The following is a 17,356-nucleotide window of genomic DNA, read 5'->3' as shown; positions in this document are numbered from 1 at the left end:
TCCAAAATATAGTAGAGGGAGGAACACTCCCAAACTCATTCTACGAGGCCACCATCACCCTGATATCAAAACCAGACAAAGATGTCACAAAGAAAGAATACTATAGGCCAATATCACTGTTGAACATAGATGCAAAAATCCTCAACAAAATACTAGCAAACAGAATCCAACAGCACATTAAGAGGATCATACACCATGAACAGGTGGGGTTTATTCCAGGAATGCAAGGATTTTTCAATATACGCAAATCAATCGATGTGATACACCATATTAACAAACTGAAGGAGAAAAACCATATGGTCATCTCAATAGATGCAGAGAAAGCTTTCAACAAAATTCAACACCCATTTATGATAAAAACCCTCCAGAAAGTAGGTATAGAGGGAACTTTCTTCAACATAAAAAAGGCCATATATGACAACCCACAGCGAACATCATCCTCAATGGTGAAAATCTGAAACCATTTCCACTAATATCAGTAACAAGACAAGGTTGCCCACCCTCACCACTCTTATTCAACATACTTTTGGAAGTTTTAGCCACAGCAATCAGAGAAGAAAAGGAAATAAAAGGAATCCAAATTGGAAAAGAAGAGGTAAAGCTGTCACTGTTTGCAGATGACATGATACTATACATAGAGAATCCTAAAGTTGCTACCAGAAAACTACTAGAGCTAATCAATGAATTCGGTAAAATAGCAGGATACAAAATTAATGCACAGAAATCTCCGGCATTCCTATACACTAATGATGAAAAATCTGAAAGTGAAATCAGGAAAACACTCCCATTTACCATTGCAACAAAAAGAATAAAATATCTAGGAATAAACCTACCTAAGGAGACAAAAGACCTGTATGCAGAAAATTATAAGACACTGATGAAAGAAATTAAAGATGATACAAATAGATGGAGAGATATACCATGTTCTTGGATTGGAAGAATCAACATTGTGAAAATGACTCTACTACCCAAAGCAATCTACAGATTCAATGCAATCCCTATCAAACTACCACTGGCATTTTTCACAGAACTAGAACAAAAAATTCACAATTTGTATGGAAACACAAAAGACCCCGAATAGCCAAAGCAATTTTGAGAACAAAAAACGGAGCTGGAGGAATCATACTCCCTGACTTCAGACTATACTACAAAGCTACAGTAATCAAGACAGTATGGTACTGGCACAAAAACAGAAAGATAGATCAATGGAACAGGATAGAAAGCCCAGAGATAAACCCACGCACCTATGGTCACCTTATCTTTGATAAAGGAGGCAGGAATGTACAGTGGAGAAAGGACAGCCTCTTCAATAAGTGGTGCTGGGAAAACTGGACAGGTACATGTAAAAGTATGAGATTAGATCACTCCCTAACACCATACACAGAAATAAGCTCAAAATGGATTAAAGACCTAAATGTAAGGCCAGAAACTATCAAACTCTTAGAGGAAAACATAGGAGAACACTCTATGACATAAATCACAGCAAGATCCTTTTTGACCCACCTCCTAGAGAAATGGAAATAAAAACAAAAATAAACAAATGGGACCTAATGAAACTGCAAAGCTTTTGCACAGCAAAGGAAACCATAAACAAGACCAAAAGACAACCCTCAGAATGGGAGAAAATATTTGCAAATGAAGCAACTGATAAAGGATTAATCTCCAAAATTTACAAGCAGCTCATGCAGCTCAATAACAAAAAAACAAACAACCCAATCCAAAAATGGGCAGAAGACCTAAACAGACATTTCTCCAAAGAAGATATACAGACTTCCAACAAACACATGAAAGAATGCTCAACATCATTAATCATTAGAGAAATGCAAATCAAAACTCCAGTGAGATATCATCTCACACCAGTCAGAATGGCCATCATCAAAAAATCTAGAAACAATAAATGCTGGAGACGGTGTGGAGAAAAGGAACACTCTTGCACTGCTAGTGGGAATGTAAATTGGTACAGCCACTATGGAGAACAGTATGGAGGTTCCTTAAAAAACTGCAAATAGAACTACCATATGACCCAGCAATCCCATTACTGGGCATATACCCTGAGAAAACCATAATTCAAAAAGAGTCATGTACCAAAATGTTCATTGCAGCTCTATTTACCATAGCCATGAGATGGAAACAACCTAAGTGTCCATCATTGGATGAATGGATAATGAAGATGTGGCACATATGTACAATGGAATATTACTCAGCCATAAAAAGAAGCGAAATTGAGCTATTTGTAATGAGGTGGATGGACCTAGAGTCTGTCATACAGAGTGAAGTAAGTCAGAAAGAGAAAGACAAATACCTTATGCTAACACATATATATGGAATCTAAGAAAAAAAAAAGTGTCATGAAGAACCTAGGGGTAAGATAGGAATAAAGACACAAACCTACTCAAGAATGGACTTGATGATATGGGGACGGGGAAGGGTAAACTGTGTCAAAGTGAGAGAGTGGCATGGACATATATGCACTACCAAGCGTAAAATAGATAGCTGGGGGAAGCAGCCGCATAGAACAGGGAGATCAGCTCGGTGCTTTGTGACCACCTAGAGGGGTGGGATAAGGAGGGTGGGAGGGAGGGAGACGCAAGAGGGAAGAGATATGGGAACATATGTATACGTATAACTGATTCACTTTGTTATAAAGCAGAAACTAACACACCATTGTAAAGCAATTATACTCCAATAAAGATGTAAAAAAAAAAAGAAGGGATTAGCTTTGAATAAGAGAAGGAACATCTCTAGGACTGGAGGAAAGGAGTTTAGGATGAGCTCAGATGAGCACATAAGCAGGAGCAGGGGTGGGGGCAGCAGGCTGCTGAGGAAGTTAATGCTTAAAAGTCTCTGTAAAGGTCATTTGTTGACAGAGTAGAAGGAATAGCTATTAGAGTCTGAGGAGGTCCCTGAAGGCCTGTTGCTGAGGAAATGACAGACTCATTCATTGCAAACCTATAGCGTATAATGTATGACTTTAAAAAAAGTTACTTGGGGTTGAATTTCACCTTTTGTTTGCTTAAACAACAATAAAAAGAAGTGAATTCAACCATTTTGATTCCTATTTTAAATTTAATAAAAATAAAATATCTGATAATATCAGATTTTCCTACCAAATGAATATGGAAAGGGTAGGAAAACACTGGTCACTTATTGCATCCTACCATTAGGTATAAGCCACCTATCCTAGGAATATCTAATTTCTAAATCCTTCATTCAATTTATTACTTTATAAAAGTGTAGTTGTGATGACGAGAGAGGTAGGAACGGCCTAAAAGCAGAGGGTTTCAGGTTTATTTTCATTTTTACGCATTGCAAGAGACAGACTGCTTATACTATACCTACTAGGACCTTTTCAAATAACACAGTTATTTATAACATTATATATGAGGCACTGTTGTATCACATATTTCCCTGCAATTGGTCTACAATGGTAAAGCAGCATGGGTTCCTCTGAGACTCTTGTGAAAATTTATTACAGGCTCAAGATCAAGAGTGTGCTCAACAGAGAATGATTCCACAGCAGATGGCTCTTTGGAAAAGGAAAAGAGAGAAAAGACTGCAGTATCATGTGAAAATGGGCTCTTGTTCAACAAAAATGAGCTTATCCAATTATAATGGAAATAGAGAAAGGAGTAACAAAGGCTGTAATAGCCTTATGTCTTGCTACACCAGGTTGAACCATCACAGACTAAAATTCAGCATAAATGTAACCTGGTAAGAAACATAAAAGACACAGGAAGAAAACATTAGTGATACTCTCACTGCTGAAGTTACATATCTTTTTTTACCCTAGCTTTGCTAATATAATACTGCTGCAGTGGCTACAATTATATGATTATATGTAATAATAATATTCACAAGTCTGAAAGATGGCCCATAGAAACTCTGCTTTCCTAATCCTGTTATTCCCAATTTCATTCAATTAACAATTATATATTACATGTCTTCACCAGGTCTGTCCACTTAAGGTGCAGTTGTTATAACAAAGGTATTATGCTCTGGAATTTAATTTACTATGGTTATATTTAATATAAGATAGATATTCTTTATGAAACAGAAACAGACTCACAGACATAAGAGAACAGACTAGTGGTTGCCAAGTGGGGGTGAAGGTGGGGAAGGGAAGGATTGGGAGTTTGGGGTTAGCAGATGCAAACTATTATATATAGGAGGGATAAACAACAATGTCCTCCTGTATAGCACAGGGAACTGTATTCAAAATCCTGTGATAAACCATAACGGAAAAGGATATGAAAAAGAATGTATATATATGTATAACAATCACTTTGTTGTACAGCAGAAATGAACACAACATTGTAAATCAACTATACTTCAATTAAATAAAATTTTAAAATATATATATATTATATATAATATATATATAATGTAGATATTCTTAAATTAGGTAGGTATTATAAGACTAGGTTGATATTTCAGGTAATTTGGGGGGAGGAATAGCTTGCTTGAAAAACAGTGTTTCCTACTGAGTTTAGATTTTACCTCTTAACAATTTCAGGTCAAGAAAAACCTTTACCTTGCATGTGTCTGTATGTATCTGTTGCATGTATATTAAGGCTAACCAATGCATCCTTAAGTAAGAAGCCATATCACTTTCTCTAGTGCTTAAAACACTGCCCAGAAACATGAAAACAGGCCAATTTCCAAGAAAGTTTCAGAGAAACAAAAAATGTAAAACAATGGAACTTATGATATCCCTTTCCATACCTTTCAGCAATAGACTGCCACTATGAAACACAATTTAAAATAAGTTTAAAAGATATCTAGAAAGACTACTTGCTAGTTATTATGATTTCAATATAAATCTTAATATATTAAAGAATTTTTTATATCCCAATCCTCTTCACTGAAATAAAATTGTTGCCCTAAGAAATCCTACTCAACAAATAAGGCAACAATTCTCTTCCTGCTTTTCATTATTTCTTGTTACGATGGATAAAGACAAATAATAATATCTGACATTTTTGAGCACCTACTATTTGCCAGATATGTTTCAAAGTGCTTTGACTAAGCAAGACCAAGAAATTGGTCCATCTTTCCTAATATTTGCAGTTTAGATCAATCTGATGATACTAAGTGATTTGATTCATATTTTGTCTTAATCCCTCATTGATTTGTTAATTATGAGCAAGTTTCATGGGCAGTTGCAATAATTTAGTAAATTGCAAGAGTTAACTAAGAGTTTTATACAAAGATACGTTGGAAAAAAACTACTATAATGTAAACTCCTCCATCCCTTGTCTCTCTTGACCACTACCATATTCCCTATGCCTAGGACAGTGCTCAATACAAAGGACATGCTCACGAAGGTCTGCTGAACAAAAGGAAGGAATGGGTGTATCACAAATGTGCAAACTCCTGGAAGCTATAAAGGTTATGCAGGTTCCTTGTTTCTTTCTCTGTCATCGCATATTCTGGGCAAGGGAATTAGATATATATCAAATAAAAGAGAAGGGAATTAATCAATGACAAGTCATTAAATGTGAGAGGGCCTTTCACATTTGAATTTCAAAGCATAATCCCTTTGGTTTTACTATTGTTGAGGCTTGTCATTTGTCTACCACAGCTTATCACTAACAAATTAAAGGCACAGAATTCCCATCTACTGTTGTAGATACTGGTCTGGGAAGGAAAAAAAAAAATCTTGCTGAATAAGGACATCTGCTGGTTAAAATGCAACACTTCTATCCTTAAAATACTGCATCTAGATGGACAAGATCTGGATAATAAAGTTTAGAACAAGTCCAAACTTGTGCCATCTTGTTAAAATAACCTCCTTCTACTAGAGTAATAATAAAGGTAACATTTGTTTGTTTCATTCCAGAGTTGCCCGAGTAGTGACACTATCTGAAAAAAGACTGAGCTCTCCTGCCAAAAAATAAAAATGGCTAGGTTTCTGATCTCCTGGCTTAAGACACAATTATCTTTGAACTCAACAAACATCTAAGTGTCTGCTAAGTTAAGGTAGCGTACCAGATGCTGGCAAACTGAAGCTATAAGACACGGCAGAGGCAGCAGATGGTCCAGCCTTAGGGGAATGGGGTTAAACTCAGTTAACATCAGCAAGAGACTGAGCCTAATATATACCAGCACTGTGCTCTCACCATTTTATAAACATTATAGACCAGTTGCTTTCTACAAACACACTCTTTCCCACACTACCTGAACAAATGCCTTCCCACCTCCCACCCCCTACTCTGGTAATTTGTCACCTTTCCAGTCCCTGCTCAAGTGTCTTCTCAGAAAACCCAGTTCTGAACTCCCTACGTAAAGTTCACCTTCAGAGTTTAGAACTCACCACACTGGCAATTACCGGTTGATTTACCAATATATGGTCCCTCTCCCTTCTAGGCCAGACTATAAAGGAAGAGATATTTGAATCTGGGTTCAAACATTCTCCCAATTTTAGTAAAGTAACTTAACTGTTTCTGTTTCATTTTGCCCACAAAATTTTCAAGGACAGAATGAAAACTTCCATCCTCACTTGCTGGGAAGATCTGAAGTCTTAGTTCTCCATTCTCCTAACTGGAAGAAGAACCAATTTTTGCTAATGTTCCATGAATAGGCCTCAGTAAAGCTCTACTGCAAAAGAAAATTAAGTGAAGAGGTAACCAGGCTGAAAGATTAAAAGAGGTGTAGGGATGAGACACTGACATGAAATGGAGAACAGGAAAGGGGTTATGAGATGGAGTGCCGTAAGTCCCGGACAAAAGCCTGGAGGAGGAATCTCAGACAGAAGAGGACTTGGAAGAGCCTGATGTGTTGGCCTAACTAGGGACAGTTTGCTCATTCCTCTATTAGCACAGGAATCCCCATCAGCTTGCCGGAAATTCTGGCAGGGTTTCCAGTGCATACACATCAGTTGTATTAATAGGACTCAAAGACTGTGTAGAAAGAAAATGGGCTACTCAATAATTATATTTTTCATTTACTTTGAACAGAAGTCCTTGGAAACATCTCTTTATTCTGAATCATGACATCCAGGACATGAGACAATCATTAAACAATAAAACCAGCCTCTCAGTACTTGAAACACTTTTATATTAACATATCAACCTTTCAAAAAAGGAAGGTCATTTCATCAATATTCTATTGCTGATGAGGTTCATGAAAGTGTTATAAAAAATCTGGAGTCCAACAGAGCTAATCATAACTAGCAAATGCAGTAAATACCATAACTGTGCTATACTTTTATAATACCTTCTATTTATGAAAAAACTATTTTTCACTTTTTTCTACAAAATAATTACTAATTAGGTAAATCCTAGGATAATATTAAAAATCTCATGCATTCCCTAGGTACATACTAAGTAGTGAGGTAGGAAACACCGAGAATTATAATTGCAGAAAGTTGCTCTAGGTTTAAACTTTGGATAGTCTTACGTTGATAATACATGTTAAAGATATAGAGGTGTTACTATTATAGGTTTACTTTTAAAATTATGTATTAAAACTAATACTAAAATACACTTGTTTTCCCCAAGTAAACACCAATTGACCTTGGGAAAAGGTAATTATGAAAGAAACTCACCCAGAAAGGAAGAATTAATTATGAGGATGCACTTGACTTTTTTTAGGGAATTAACAGCAAAGTGCAGACTAACCTAAGATTTTTCAGAAGAGAATGGGTAGCAACTATAATTTAGATAACACTCTCTTATGCCTCAGTGAAAAAGAATACTACACGGTAATGCTTTGTGGAAAATGTAGCTAATTAAGAACCAATTCCTCATAAATGGTAATGTTAACAATTTTACTTATGTAACTATTATATCATTAGAACTCCACTTTGAGTAATTTAATTGCTTTTCTGGTTCACGGGTTTATTAGTTTCCCTATTTAAGTGCTTACTACATATGACAGGCTCTGTGCAAAGCATGTTGCCTACATTATTCTGGGAGATAGATTTTAGCATCCCCACTTTTCAAAAGCAAACGAAGCTTAAAGATGCGAAGTACCATACCCACCGCTAAGCAATAAAGTCAAGATTCACACTCGGGTCTGACTTCAACATCTATACCACAACACTCTCCTGCCTCGTGGTGTTGGTTACCTATTATTTATATACTCATTTAAAAACTGAACGATATATGCCATAACCACAGTGGGATGCAGCGATTACCACAAACTGGTAATAAAGTTAGATGCAATAAAATGCTGCTCTTGACAGTTATTTTTGAAAATTGGTCAAATGTATCCTCCTTCCAGTTCAGTTAAGACTCTGGAAACTGGTTGTAATAATTTTTCATTATAAAAAGACGGTTGCCAAAGTGTGCTTTTTGAGCTGCAGAAGGGTAGTTCAGAGCATAGGCTCTGGAGCTGAGGCTTTCATTCTGACTCTACCATTTATTTGCTGTTTCCTTGGACACATTCCTTCACTTTTTTGGTTCTTGTCTAAAATGGGAATCATTTGTAATAACTATACTGAAGCTTTGGCACTTGTGAACATTAAATGTGTTTAATATACGTAAAGCATTTAAATGACACATAAGCACTCAAAAAATGTTAGCTAACCTTGTCCAAATCCAGGCCCTTTTATATTTTCTTTTTTTTAAATAGACCTTATTTTGGGGGACAGTTTAAGACTCACAGCAAAATTGAGGGGAAGACACAGAGACTTCCCACATCGTCACTGCCCTACACATGAACATTATCAACATACCCCACTGGAGTGGTACATTTATTTGCAAATGATGAACCAACACTGATATATCATTAACAACCAAAGTCCGTGGGTTACATTAGGGCTCACTATCTGTGCTGTACATTGTATGGGTTTTGATAAATGTATAATGCCATGTATCTACCATTACAACATTATACAAAATCATTTCGCTGCCTTAAAAAGTCCTCTGTGCTCCACCTATTTCTCTTCCTCTGGCCTCAAACCCTGGCAACTACTGATATTTTTACTATCTCCATAGTTTTGCCCTTTCCATAAAGTCAGATAGTTGGAATCAGTAGGTAGCCTTTTCAAATAGACTTCTTTCACTTAGTAGCATGCATTTAAGATTCCTCCATACCTTTTCATGGCTCGACAGCTCAATTCTTTTTAGCACTGAATACTCCGTTGTATGGATGTACCACAGTTTATCCATTTACCTATTGAAGCACATCTTAGTCGCTTCTAAGTTTTGGCAATTACAATGAAGTTGGTATAAATATCTCTGTGCAGCTTTTTATGTGGAGGTAAGGTTTCAACTATTTGGGGTAAATATCAAGGAGCAATTAATGGATCACACGGTAAGAATGTGCTTAGCTCTGTAAGAAACCACCAACTGTCTTCCAAAGTGGTTGTACCATTCTGCATTCCCTCTATCAATGAATGAGAGTTACTATTGCTCCAAAGCGTCATGGGCCCTTGGTGTTGTCAGCGTTTGGGATTTTAGCACTTCTAATTGGTGTGTGATGGTATTTCGTTTTACACTCTCTTTTATGAAATGCAACATTTATGAGTGAGACAGTTACCCCAAAGAATAGATAATGTGGACTACTGGTGAAAACTGTGTACATTTGGCTTAAAATCGAAACAAATATTTATCTAATTAAACCCATTTCAGTGTGTACTTTTTCCCCTTTCTTCAATGAATTAGTGTCACTTTCACGAAGTCTTCCAACTACATTTTGTATTCAAAAGAAACCGGGGTTGCAAAAAACATTTTTTTTAAAGCCAAAAGAGAGGAAAAGAAATCACTAAGCATAATCAACTTCATTAGTTAAGACCAATTCAAGACGTAGTATACACACTCTTGACGGCCTTCATTTGACCTTTACAACCGATGCTCACTACACTCCCACTGTGACAATGTAGTGTTAAGCCTACACATAGTTGCTGGATGCAAGAACATTTGTCTAATCTAATTTCTAAACTCCTCTCATCCCACTAGCAAAAGAAAAGCAGCGTACAATAAATCAATTTTATAAACAAGTGAAATGAATCCTAAGAAGAGTTGTAACAGAGTTCCGACCACTAAAATCTTCGTAACTCTTTGGGAGATTGGGATTGACATATACACACTACTTTAAATAAAAGAGCTACCTAACGAGAACCTACTGTATAGCCCAAGGAACTCTATTCCCAACTCTGTAATGACCTATATGGGAACAGACTCTAAAAATGAGTGGATATATGTACATGTATAACTGACTCGCTGTACAGCAGAAACTAACACAACATTGTAAATCAACTATACTCCAGTAAAAAAAAATTAATTAAAAAAAATTTCAGGACTCTTTCAAAACAAAAATCTCTGCAGGAGTCTCTGGAAGCTTAAAGACTCTCTGGGGGCGGGGCCGAGTATTGGTCTTCCCTGAAAGCTCCCCAGGCTAGCCGAAGGGCATCCACTTTAGAAAAGCCGTGCTTTATAAGGCGTACTGTGCACTACAGAACAGCATATTCACACAGAATACATTTCACCAAGAACTGCATCATACGCCCAACGGGTAACACCTCTAACGCGCCTACGGCAAGGCAGACCAAGTCAGAAGAGCCAGACATACAATTCCCGGTTATCGTCTGCACACCCAGACCCCGCTTTCTAACAGTTCCACACGCGAGGCTCCCTCCGCTCCGAGGCCCAGAATAATTACGAAAGTCGGCTGGCGAGGCCCAACTGTCGCCGAGCCAGGAAAACCACAGTTGCGCCAAAGAAATAAGGTCCTCGTTCATGGCATCAGTCAGTACCTATTTCCTTGTAGGAAGAGGAGAAAAGAGCAGACAACGAAAAATTCCCACTCAGACGGGTCTCAAAGCTCAAATAACCAAGGACCTTTTTTCGCGCTCCGACTTGGCCGGAAGTGACGCCGCGGCCAGCGCGCGGGGCCGCCCCCAGGGAGAGGAGGCCGGGCGGGGGAGCGCGCGGGGGCTGGGGGCGGGGCGCGGCCGTAGCTCCGTTTCCGGTGGCTTGTCGCGCTCGCTCACTCCAGCTGCAGCCACTCTTGCCCGTGGCTGCTTCCTCCATCCTGGTATTTTTTGGAGCCTCCATCCTGGTTCTTCCAAAGTGCCCGGACCCAAAACAGGAAGTAAGTGCGATGGAAGCTTCAGGTCCCAGGCGCCGCTAGGGCCGCTCCGCCCAGTGGAGCCTGTCCGGCCCCCTTGTTGCCCGCCTGCTCTCGCCGGCCGGCGCAAGCTGCCGGCGCTCGGGCACCGCGGGCGGGGTGGGAGCTGGGCCTTCGTGACGCTGAAGCTGCAGTCCCCGCACGCTCACGCCAGGGCCTCCCTCTCGGGGCCGGGCCTGTGGCGGTGGCGTGGGCTGCAGAGCAGGGTAGCGAGCAGCCGCCGAGGCACAGCTAGCGATCCGGCGGGGGCGGAAAATGGCGGCGGCTTCGGAGGAGCTAAATGGCGCCGGGACCCCTGGGGGTGGGGTGGGGTGGGCCGGGAGATTGGCGAGAGATTCGGGCCCGGGAACCCCGAGAGTAAGGAAGCCTTCCTTGCTTTTTCGTAGGGTTTCTTTTTTACGTTTTTGTTACCTTTTCGTTTTTATTTGGTACGGTGAAGGAGAGGTGAGCTTGGATGGGATCGAGAGAGTTGGGGCTTGTCTCGCGCCACCCCACCGCACCCCCTATTTTTTCCTCTTACCTTTTCGACTCTTCTCCCACTTTTTGGGGTTCACTCTCGCTCAGCTGTTCATGGCCTAAGCGGAAGGGATCGGGGTTGCTGGCCGAACCATCACTGTCAGCCTGAGTCTCTTTTAAAAGGGAAAGATAGGAGCTGAAGTGCGGGGAGACAGACCTAACCCGGCAGAGAACAGGAAAATGAGCCTGCAACATAGGGATTGTCGTATTCTGACGAGCTCCGAGGAAGTTTTAAAAATTTTTAATTTTCTTCGTCCTTTAAAATAGACTTTGAGAATCTTTAGGGAATCTGCGGCATAGGTTTGAGGGTAGAAGTGGCCAATTCTATGCAGTTGAATGGTACAGCATGTGTTTTTAGAATAAAAATAATTCGGTGTAGATAAGGAGAGGTGATTAATCTGTGAAATGTAAAAGTCAGGGCTCCCTTTCCCTGATTGAATTTGGAAATTCACATTCAATGGTTATTTTCTCGTAACTTGATTCATCGTTGTGCACCTTCTTTCTGACCCTAGGTGAGGCTGCTTGTTGGGACATTTGACAAAAAGCGTATTCTGTAGGATTACTTCCTAATGTTCAGTATTTTAAACTTACAGTAATACCGTTTGGAAGTATTTTATCTTTTATCGATTTTACCTTTATTTTGATTTCCCGAAGACAACCATTTATAGCTTTTAAGCTCCAGTTCAAGTAAGACATTCTTGCATTGTGTTGAAAGTTTTACAGACAGAAAAACTATTTTTCGGGGAAGGATTTTCATATTTTTCCATTACTTCAGATTTTTTTTCTTTGAGCTGCTCTTAAACTTGTGTTTCAAATAACTTGTGTGTCACTGCATTTTTTTCTATTTATTTATTTAGTAATTTGAATAATTTACCAGCATTTAAACGTTTAAAGACCGTGCTGATAATACACCAAAAACTTACCTTTTTACTGTTATGCTGTAGTGGTGGTAAGATACATTTATTAGGTTAAGATTTAGAGACTTAGTTAAGGTTCAGGGAGAAATTAAGTTTATGTTCCTTACCGTTACAAAAATTGTCAATCTGTTTGACTAAAATTTGGTGTGAGAATAAAGTTTTTTTCCCTTCATTCACAAGGGACAAAAACTAGCCTGATCATTTCTGGGGAAAAAATTACGTGTTAGTTATGAAGAAAAAATATTTCATGTTTTATGATAATCTTATTTTAACTCCCATATACTAAGTAAGTACTTTATGTGCCACCAAAAAAGCTAATTTTTTTTTTTTTTTTTTTACTATTTTAGTTGATAGGCTCACCCCAAAATATGCTTTTTGGGACTGATCTAGAACCTGCATATTCTCCGTGAATCTCTTTAATTGATTGCAGTTGAGCTAGATGGTGGAGCCAAAATGCTATTGCCCTGTCTTCATCAACAGTTAATCAGTAAGTACTGGGCATTGCATACTTATATAGAACTTTAAGTCCACACTTTGAGCAGTTCCATGCATAAATATATGCTATATAAACATTTTTCTCTGGGTGTTCAGGTTTTAGAAGTATTTTGAGGGGAAGCAGTCACGGGAAATGGTTATTGGTAGAAAATTGTACCCCGAAAGAAGGTAGTTGTCTTCTTTAGTTTTTTTTTTTTCTTTCTTTTTCCCAAGTTCTCTTCTTTTTACAGGCTTTTTTTAAGATGTAGAAAAGTTACCTCATTTCACCCCAAGGCAGCGGGAGAGATAAGTGTATTTGTAAGGTTAGCTAGATGTTACTAGTTAATATTGAAATAAAAACAAAACTAGTCCTTACTTCTCCCACATAATATTTATCTTTCTGCTCACTTATTTATCTCTCCAACAACTACAGATCCTAATTTTTATTAATGTTGTAATAAGCTTGTATGTCCTGAAAATAACATCTCATTATTTTAAACAGTTGTTGTTTTCATGCTCCATTGAGAACACTGACTTAAGTTAACACTTGTGAGGATGAGTAAGATAATGTGAAACAAGTGTCCCTAGGAATATACAGCCTGGCACATAGATGTTAAAATATTGAGGGGGGGTGGGAAATGTGTTTTGTTGTAAAGACATCAAAACTTTGAAAAGATTAGGAAGAGTTCCAGTTTTTTAATATCATATATAGAGGCTGTCTATTTAACACTATTTAACCTGCCTCATCAAAATGGAGTTTTCTTTTTTAATCGTTTTTTCTTACCACCATCATTTTTAGCACCTTTTTTTTTCCCCTCATATAAGAAGATTCCTTAGGAATTGGTATGCTTCTAAATGCTTTGCAAATTCAGCTCCAAAGCCTTTTCTGTCCTTAAATGCTACGCAGTGACCTGAGAAAGTGATAAACCTATTGCCAAGGGCATTAAATATAAAATACAGAGTTATCAAATGTATGTGGTATTTTCTTTCATATTATTTCTCCCCTTCACTTTTTTTCCTTTTGTGAAGAGGATGCTTGTAATAGAAATCACAAGTAGGCTTTGTTTTTGTTTTGATTCCGTAAAGGTAAATGATAAACTTAAATAAAAGAAGAAACCTGTCTATCATGTCTCCTTTTTTACGTTTATAGAAAGATCCCATTCCACCAATGAATACCAGAAAGAAGTTGTCATGAAAAAGCACACTGGAGAGCTCTTTATGAACAATTTAATTGTCTTTTTGTTTGGCGGGGTGTGTGTGTGTGTTAACCTTATGCCATTTTTTTAGCTGTTATTTTAGTTGTGTGCACTGTGTTGTCAAGCCCTTCTTCCAAGTAACCGGTTGTCAAAACTAATCTTTTTGACCATCAGGTGTTAGGCAGCAAAAAAATGCTCTTTAGGTTTATTTACTGTCTATGTGTATTTTAGTATCTGTTGCAGAAGTGTGGTTTAAAAATTGGCTTCAGTGTATATCAGAACTATAGTGCTAATGTATTACCTTTAAAGAGCTTCTGATGATGCCTTGCTTAAAGGGCTCAGTTTTCAATGGCTGAAATCTTAAAATGTAGCCAAATACACATTGTATAGCTCTTAAATCATGCACCGGGTAAAAGACAACATTTTTGTTTTTTAATAAGCAATATGGTTGTATTGCCAAACCAGGTATGAAATGCTGTACCTTGAAATGAATGATACTACCAAGTAATTTTTTTTACTCTAATAGTGTCATTGTTTTCAGTAGTTGGTAATTGAAATCAACATCTTAAACAATTAAAGCCTATTATAATAAACCCTGTTAATACCTTTATTGATGTTTTATGGTATATAGTCATACTATCTTAAAACCAAGCCATAATGAACATTAGTTAGGTACCTTAATTCAGTATGCTTGTATGTTCATTTATAGTTCTCTTTCTCAAACTTTTCCACAAAGTATACAGAAGAACAAATCCCCTGGGACCATAGTCTAAAGCATTCAACCTCAACTGTGAAGTGACCTCATTCCTATATTTAATAAAATCAATATTTAAGATGTCTGTGGCTTTGTCTGTTTCCTGATATCCCTCTATGTCCCCATGTTCAGGATATAGGAATTTTTTTTCTTTTTATTAAGTTATTTTTACTTTAAATAAATATACTTATTTATTTTTGGCTGCGTTGGGTCTTCGTTGCTGCATGCGGGCTTTCTCTAGTTGTGGCAAGCGCGGGCTTCTCACTGCGGTGGCTTCTGTTGTTGCAGAGCATGGGCTCTAGGCACGCGGGCTTAGTTGCTCCGTGGCATGTGGGATCTTCCCAGACCAGGAATTGAACCCGTGTCCCCTACATTGGCAGGCGATTCTCAACCACTGCACCACCAGGGAAGTCCAGGAATTTGTTACCTATTCTCTTCTTAGTGAAAGTCTTCACTAAGACTTTCTATTTAGCAGAGTTTTCATTCTTTCAAAAAAAATATTTCAAAACATATCTTTCAGATTTTTTATTGTATGTTACTAAGCAAATCCCCTTACAAGCATTTCCTAAGGCGTTAGTTATGTACCACCTAAGGTATGGTAGTGGCCAACATGGAGTCTATAATAGCAAGACCTTGAAAACAAAAATGTTCAGTAATAGGTTAATGGTTAGATAAGTTTAGGTACCATGTACCCATTTAAATTGCTATGGAAGAATAGTAATATCGGAAAATGCTCCCCATAAAGTTAAGTGCAAAATAAAGTTATAAAAAATGTGACAGTATGATCACAGTATCGTAAAAACAATTAAAAATAGGTATGTTGATATATGGCTGAAAGGTTTGGAAGATTATCACCAAAAAAAAAAGGAAAATGAGTAATTTTCTTATTATATTGGGGCAGGAAAAAAGACATATGAAAACTAAATATGTCCTTACTGCCTTATTAGTTGAATTATGCCAAAAACTTTGCGTCAGCTAGTGTTTCTCAGTCTTTGCCTCATCCAGTAAAATTCTGGTACTTTACGTTCTGTAGCTTGCTTGATTTCCCCTTATAAAACTATTTTATAGTACTGAATGTTTTTCACACCATGTAGTCTCATCCCATCTTGCAATGAAGAATCACATCTTCAAGCATCAAGGGTCAGCAAGTGTTAGCTCTGTGCTTCTCATGATCTCTAATAATAGAATCTACCCTTCCCCATTTGTACTAGTCCTGTGCTTGGGAACCAGTAAACATTTATCTACAGAAACTAGTCCCAAAACCAGGAGGAAATGCCACTTTTCTTGGTTTGATCTAGTTTTTAGAAGATTATGACACTTAGTTGCCTGATAAACCAGGACAATTATGTAGACTCAATTGATGGAAATACCAGTTTAAGATAATCTAATGAATAAAAACTTTACATCAATACTGGAATGGAGTAGAATAAAGGATTCATGTCTTTAAAGTCTGTGTTAACTAACAGATCCAAGAGTAGGTTTTTTGGTTCTACATTGAGTAGGGTCATCTTGTTCATTGAGAGCTATAAATGTAAACAAATACATTTCTCATTTAAATGTGAGTATAATAACTGTTCTGTACCACATTTCAGGTATTCTTTTCTTGATTTTACTAAGGCATTAAGATATCCACCAAATGATGGAAACGTGCCAGAATGCCATTTCACCAATTAAAATGGCTGTTAAAATTTTTTCCTTTCATGTTCTCACTTCTAGTTGGTTAAAAAAAAGTAGTGCATATGGTATAACCCACTTGAGAGAAAGAAAGGAAGATCTAAATAGGCTGATGGTGGACTTCCGTGGTGGTCCACCAGGGAAGTCGTTAGATTCTGCGCTTGCAGTGCAGGAGCCGAACTAAGATCCCACATGCCTCGAGGTGTGGCCTAAATAAATAAATATGTAGATTGTCTTTTAAAAAAAATGTTTATAAAAAAAAATAGGCTGATGATGTGTATTTATTTGCCCCAAAGGGAACCAAAATTTTGATGTTAGAATTGGAGATCTTCCTGATATATTTCCCTATTAAACCAAATGGGGAACGGGTTTTGAAGTTAAGCATAGTTTCACGTATAATGAATTACAGTACAAGGCCCTAAATTACTCAACTTTGTACCTTACTATCGTAAGTTGATTTATTTACCAACATTTTTCAGTTACTCTAATAGTCATATTAAAATACGGATGTACTCTTCCTATAAATAACAGCTGTCTTGACTCTACCGTAGATCTTCTCACTCTGCTTTCTTTGAGAGCTAAACCTTGTACAAGACCTGTTTTGTATTACCTTCCGTACTTCCAATTCTCTGTATTCCAGTAGGTCAGCAGTGTTCTACTTATTGCCAAATCAAGTAGTCACTTCTCCATCTTATCCTCTCAGCAGTATTTAACAGTCAACCACTTAATGCTCCTTGAAAAACACTCTCAAG

General features: G+C 37.7%; 1 protein-coding gene and 1 long non-coding RNA gene across 2 annotated transcripts in view; one reads left to right on the top strand and one right to left on the bottom strand.

Annotated features, from left to right (window-relative positions):
• LOC111182278 (uncharacterized) overlaps window positions 1–11,162 on the bottom strand; it is a 96,208-nt gene extending 85,046 nt beyond the window's left edge. The window contains exon 1 of the long non-coding RNA XR_002646707.2: window positions 10,700–11,162. This is a non-coding gene — a long non-coding RNA (uncharacterized LOC111182278). The remainder of the gene's footprint in view (window positions 1–10,699) is intronic.
• Window positions 10,908–17,356, top strand: part of DMTF1 (cyclin D binding myb like transcription factor 1) — a 44,000-nt gene continuing 37,551 nt past the window's right edge. Inside the window, exons 1-2 of the mRNA XM_022588538.2 lie at window positions 10,908–11,037; window positions 12,854–12,993. The gene's annotated coding sequence lies outside the window, so the exon portion shown is untranslated. The remainder of the gene's footprint in view (window positions 11,038–12,853; window positions 12,994–17,356) is intronic.

Source organism: Delphinapterus leucas, chromosome 9 (assembly GCF_059928025.1).
Source record: "Delphinapterus leucas isolate spDelLeu-1000000601 "Yukka" chromosome 9, BTC_Dleu_Yukka2, whole genome shotgun sequence".
In the NCBI taxonomy this organism is placed as follows: domain Eukaryota; kingdom Metazoa; phylum Chordata; class Mammalia; order Artiodactyla; family Monodontidae; genus Delphinapterus; species Delphinapterus leucas.
This window is presented reverse-complemented; position numbering and strand designations above follow the sequence as displayed.